A 6,161-nucleotide genomic window follows, 5' to 3' on the forward strand; every position below is an offset into this window, starting at 1 on the left:
GAGGAGCAAGTGATTTCTCAAGCGCAGTACCTTGACTTAGTTTACACTCAGTCAGGTACGTTACACGAAAAGATCCCAGATCTTCCAAAGTCAAATCAAATCGCTGCTGCTCCTTCGGGATCTCATGCTGCTGATGGCATGATTGGTACGGTGAATACTAAAAGCAAGAAGAAGTCTTCAAAGAATTCTTCACCCATTATAACCTTACCAGACTCCCCGACAGGAGAATCTTCTCCTGAAGTTTCCGCTGATATTCACGCTGTAGAGTCATCTACGGCTAAATCAAAAAACGGTGGGAAGAAGAAAGGTAAGAAGAAGAATAAAGCAGACAAGACTCCAAAGGAGAAAACAGAAAAGTTGGAAACCAATGACGAAAAGCGCAAACCTCGATATCCTTGTCTTATTTGTGAAGAGGATCATTTTACAAGAGATTGCCCTCATCGGGCCGAGGTTGTGAAAATCGTCAAGGGTTCCCCAACTCCTGCTGTTTTGAAAGATCCATTTCCAAAGCAGGAGAGTAAGATGATAGGTTCTTCCTCGAGTGCCAGTGAAGAACCCATATTGATGATGTCTCATGTAAGGATTGCGACTCGATCGCAAGATTATGGTAGTAAAAGTCCTGTTGATGGATCGAAAGAAGCAGAATCTTCCCATTCAAATCCATCAACCTCAGCTCCCGGTTCCGATCCACTGCAAATCGAGAAACCTAACCCTGACTTAGTAATCAAACCGCCCGCCAAGGGTGTACTTCGAAGGTCTGCTTTCAATCCACATGTGAGAGCGGCCCAGAATTACAACATTGTTGAGGATTTAGCTGTTTCACCCTCAGCAATGTCGGCTTTAGAAGTGCTGCAGTCATGCCCAGCACAGCGAAAATTACTTTTGTCGGCTATAGGAGCTGTTGATGTTCAGGACCCGAACCTAATAATCTTTGATCTAGAAAATAGTAGACCGCGTTTGCCTCATCAGATGGCTTTCCAGATCCCAGTGATAGTAAAAAACAGGCCTATTCATCGGACTGTAATTGATGAGGGAGCTTCCACGTGTATTATGTCGATACAGTGTTGGAGATCACTTGGTTCTCCTTCACTAAATCAATCCCCGACAATTCTTAAGGCCTTTGATGGCCATGGGTTCCATCCGTTTGGCATTCTACAGGATTTGACTATAGGGGTTGAAGGAAAAACTGTTAGTTTAGATGTGGAGGTGGTTGATGCCCCTCTAGACTACAACCTTCTTTTGGGTCGAAGTTGGTCTTACGCTATGACAACGGTCGTTTCATCGGTCTTTAGAGTAATAAAATTTCCACATAATGGAAAGATCGTAACCATAGACCAGCTGGCTTACTTTTCATCCGACCCAGCCTCTTCAGAGAGTATCCAGCATGTCGGTAAAATGACTATCCCTTACAAGGATGTTGGCGTAGGATTAGTTAAAGATGCCGGTTTACTGGGAACATTTCCTTTTCCTCCAATCAACACCGTGTCTTCGTTTGCCTCTATTCATATGATTACTTCAGACACCATTGTTTATGACGATCCTTGGATCGTTCCTTCTGAATCTGAGATAGACTCATTTGGTGATGCAATGACTTTGAGTCCATATGAAATTTCCTATGAAGCCGTGCAGTCTTTTACCGACCCGAGTTCAACCAAAATCGACCAAATGAATGTGGTCCGTGAGGAATCCCTTTTCGCATCAACCTCGGAGTTAATAACGTTTCCCGAAGTTGTGTCATCTGACAAACAACTTTGTGAAGTCCTGTGCGTAGACGATTTACCATGGGAAGATCTCCATCATAGATCTTCGTTTTTACCTGAGGATGATCGTTTTGAAAACGATTTCTCATCAATCTTTACGGCAGAATATGTCAAAGAAGCTCAGAGTCCAATGAAACATCCTGATTTAGAGCTAAATTTGGGAAACATTTCTCGCACTATTCCCATTGACATTTCTGTCAAGCCCGGAATTGTTGAGCACATTCATATAGGTGCCTCATGTTCAGATAACGAAATTCAGACATACAAGGCCCTATTTCAAGAATTCCGCGACGTGTTTGCCTGGTCTTACGAGGAAATGCCAGGAATTGATCCCGCCATTGTTGTCCATGAGATCAAGACTTACCCGGACGCTAAACCCGTCCGGCAACATTTGCGTCAGATTCACCCACGAAAAGCAGCTGCGATTAAAGCAGAAGTTGAGAAGCTGTTGAAAGCAGGTTTCATTTATCCCATCCCGCTAACAGATTGGGTATCGAATATTGTTCCAGTTAACAAAAAACAGGGAACAATAAGAATATGTATCGACTATAGGGATATCAATCGTGCTTGTCCCAAGGACAACTATCCAACACCCTATATCGATCAAATAATTGATGATTGTGCCGACAGTGAAATATTTTCCTTTATGGACGGTTTTTCCGGTTACAACCAAATCAATATTCTACCTGCCGATCAACCAAAAATGGCTTTCATTCATCCATGGGGGACGTTTTCTTACTGCAAATTACCTTTTGGGCTTAAGAATGCCAGAGCCACCTTTCAAAGGGTGATGTCTTATGCGTTTCATGACATCAAACACATTGTGCAACCGTATCTCGACGATTTGCCCGCTCACTCCTTATATCGAGCTGACCACCTTGTCCATTTACGAGCAATTTTTATGAGGTGTAGGCATTATCGTATACGGTTGAACCCACACAAATGTGTCTTCTGTATAGAAGTGGGACAATTTCTAGGATTTGTAGTTCCAAAAGCCGGCATCCGCGTCGATCCCTCGAAGGTAGAAGCTATCATCAAATTGCCTCCTCCTTCGAGTCTTCGCCAACTCCAAAGTTTGCAGGGGAAAGCAAACTTTTTACGCCGATTCATTCCTAACTACGCTGAGATTACCAAGGGTTTTACCCAGTTGTTGAAACAAAACGCTCAATTCTCTTGGGATGAGATAGCTCAGAAATATTTTGATGCACTCAAGCACGCGTTGACCCATGCACCGTTGCTGCATCCTCCCAACTACAACCATGATTACTTTTTGTACCTCGCTGCCGCTCATTCCACCATTGGAATGGTCTTAGTCCAGGAAGACGAATTCAGAATGGAACATGTGATCTATTACCTTAGTCGGATGTTAAATCCTACTGAGCTCAAATATTCACATGTGGAGAAATTGGCCTTGACAGCCGTTCAAGCTGTCCAACGTTTTCGTCACTACATTCTTCTCCGTAAAACTACAGTCATTTCTGATTGCAACCCTATGATCTACATTTTGACTAAACAATTTCTAGGGGGCAAGTACTCTAAATGGATCGTTATCCTGCAAGAGTTCGACTTGGAGTTTGAAAAATCTAAGTCTAAGAAATCTTTAGTTTTTGCAGAGTTAATGTGTGACTTCCCGCGTGCTGACACAGAAACTGTGGCAGAGGAACCCATTGCGGATGAATCTTTGTTTCTCATCAGCACTTTAGGTCCGTGGTATGGAGATCTAATTGTCTATCTCCAGACCCAATCATTTCAGCCCGAAGTTTGAAAGTCGGAACGTCGGAAAATTCGATTCCAGTCCCAACAGTACAAAATTATTGGAGATACTCTTTATCGCCGTGGGGCGGACTTGATTTTTCGTCGTTGCTTAACTCATGAGGAAGCTGAAAGGGTTTTGAATGACTGTCACTCTGGAGCATGTGGCGGTCATATGTCTGGGTATGCCACAGCCCAAAAGATATTGCGCGATGGCTATTTCTGGCCGTCCTTATTTAAAGACTGTATTATTGCGGTCCGGAAATGCCACAACTGTCAAGTGTTTGATCGCAAGATGCGCGCACCACCTTCTCCTCTCCACCTTATAATTGCCGTTGGTCCTTTTGCTAAATGGGGTATCGATTTTATTACATGTAACCCTCACTCGGCCGGGGGGCATGCGTATATCATCCTTGCGGTTGATTATTTTACTAAGTGGGCCGAGGCGATGCCTACATTCGAGGCAGACGGCAAGACAGCTGCAATTTTCATATTCAATCACATTATTGCTAGGTTTGGTGTCCCACAAGCAATAATCACTGACCATGGGCGCCATTTTCGAAACGTTATGATGACAGAACTTACAGGCCAGCTTGGTTTGCGTCACGATAGCTCAACTCATTATCCACAAGCCAATGGCCTGGTTGAGTCCATCAACAAAGTTTTAGTTATCATGATTCGACGAATCATTGGTATTCATCGGTCGAATTGGCACAACATGTTATTTTCCGTGCTTTGGGTGTACCGAACCTCAGTAAAAACATCAACAGGGTTCACTCCTTTCCAACTAGTTTATGGTTTGGAAGCAGTGCTGCCCATTGAATGCGAAATCCCGTCACTTCAAATGGCTGTCGAATTACTTCCAGCTACTTCCGAAGAGGAGAAGCATCTTTTATACTTAGCTCAATTAGATGAGACTCGACGTGATGCTACATTGGCAATCGAGACTCACGCAAAACGGATGAAAGCTCAGTATGATCGCAACGTGACCCCTCGAAATTTTTCGGAAGGAGACCTAGTGCTATTATATGATCAAGCTAATGATAAATTAGGTGCTGGAAATTCGTTCCTATGTGGCATGGGCCCTACATTGTCAAGCGAAAGCTAGCAAAAGGGGCCTATGAGCTGGTAGATTTTGATGGGGACTCTTTGGGTAAACCCAGAAATGGACTTTACCTAAAGAGGTATTATGCTTAAATGATGGGTATGAAGATTTAGTTAGGTTATATTTTTCTTTCTAGCTGGTGTGTTTGTTAGTATAGACAGTGTGCTTAGCTTAGAGAGTGTGTTTTTCATCGTTATTCTGGCTTATCTTGGTTTTACTCTTGATATTGCAGATATCGACGCCTCTCCAAACGTACATTGGATTCGCTGATGGTGCTTGTCGTATTACACGAAATATCTCTTCCGCAGATTGGGTTATCTATTCGCCCTCTGACGAGTTAGTTTCTATGCATGGGGTGAGCCTCGGTCAAACAACAAACAACATTGCAGAATACAATGCAGTGATTGAGTTATTGTCTGAATCTATTTCGTTTGGGATTCGGAGTTTGATAGTGAGGTTAGATTCTGAACTCGTTGTATTACAGCTTAATAGAGTATATTCCATTAGAAATCCAGTGTTATTAAGGTTATTTTTGAGAGTGCGCCTCTTGGAACGTGAATTTGATTACATTGAATATTAGCATATTCCAATGTCTTTAAATACATTAGCAGATGCAATTGCTTCTCGAATGTTAGACAGACATTTGCGATAATCATACATGTAAATTTAAAAACATTTCATCACACATGTTTAACAAGATAAGCCGGTAATAATGATATATATATAGATAGGAGTGTGTCAAAAAATACATCGTCTTCGATCATAGGTTGAAAAACACCTTATGATCGGCAAAAATGATAAGTACAAAAAACCAAAATGTCACATTTGTCTACAAAAGTGACCATCCAATCACTGGTGGTGCTCTCTATACGACACCACTGCACGGGCTACCCTACACAAGAACCTCCTAAAAGGTCTTGGGACTGCGACCACATAGCGCTGAAGTCTGATAGGAATATCATCTATAGTCGTCTCTGGTATGTTTGCCGTAAGACGGTCTAGGTCTTGTTCCAACTCAGCTAAGGTCTCTGAGGCTGCATCCTATGGGGCCGGTGCTGGTGCAACTGGTACTCTCCTCTCGAAAGGCCGGAGATTGGCCGGACGCTGTGGGCCTACATCTGCATTTTAAAAATTGTCACTGTCAGTTTTGAGACGATATAAAAACAAAAAAAGTAAATAATTTAAAAACTTGTGAAAAATGAAGTACCTGTGTCATCCCACTTTTCTCCCGGTGGAAGAATCATGTCCGGATCTCCACGAAAATCAACTCCGGCATATGGAAAATCCTGTATCGAGAAGACCTGGTTCTCTAACCAGTGAAAATACTCCGGTCTAAATCGGACAACCTCCGTGCCCTCGTCAGGATGACGGGCCATCACCGCAACCCATCGCATCAACTTAGGCTCTCGGGGAGGCCTAACTTCAACAGTAAGCTACTGTGGGATCAGCATCGGAACCCTCTCTAGGAAAAAACTCACAACTAAAGGTCCATAACCAAAAGTCTTCAGCTGTCCATTTTTGGTCCTAGTCAGTTGGCCCTTTAA

The sequence above is a fragment of the Pinus tabuliformis genome, chromosome 3_2 (assembly GCF_031772625.1).
Source record: "Pinus tabuliformis cultivar Carrire ecotype Pingquan chromosome 3_2, CPIR1, whole genome shotgun sequence".
Taxonomy (NCBI): domain Eukaryota; kingdom Viridiplantae; phylum Streptophyta; class Pinopsida; order Pinales; family Pinaceae; genus Pinus; species Pinus tabuliformis.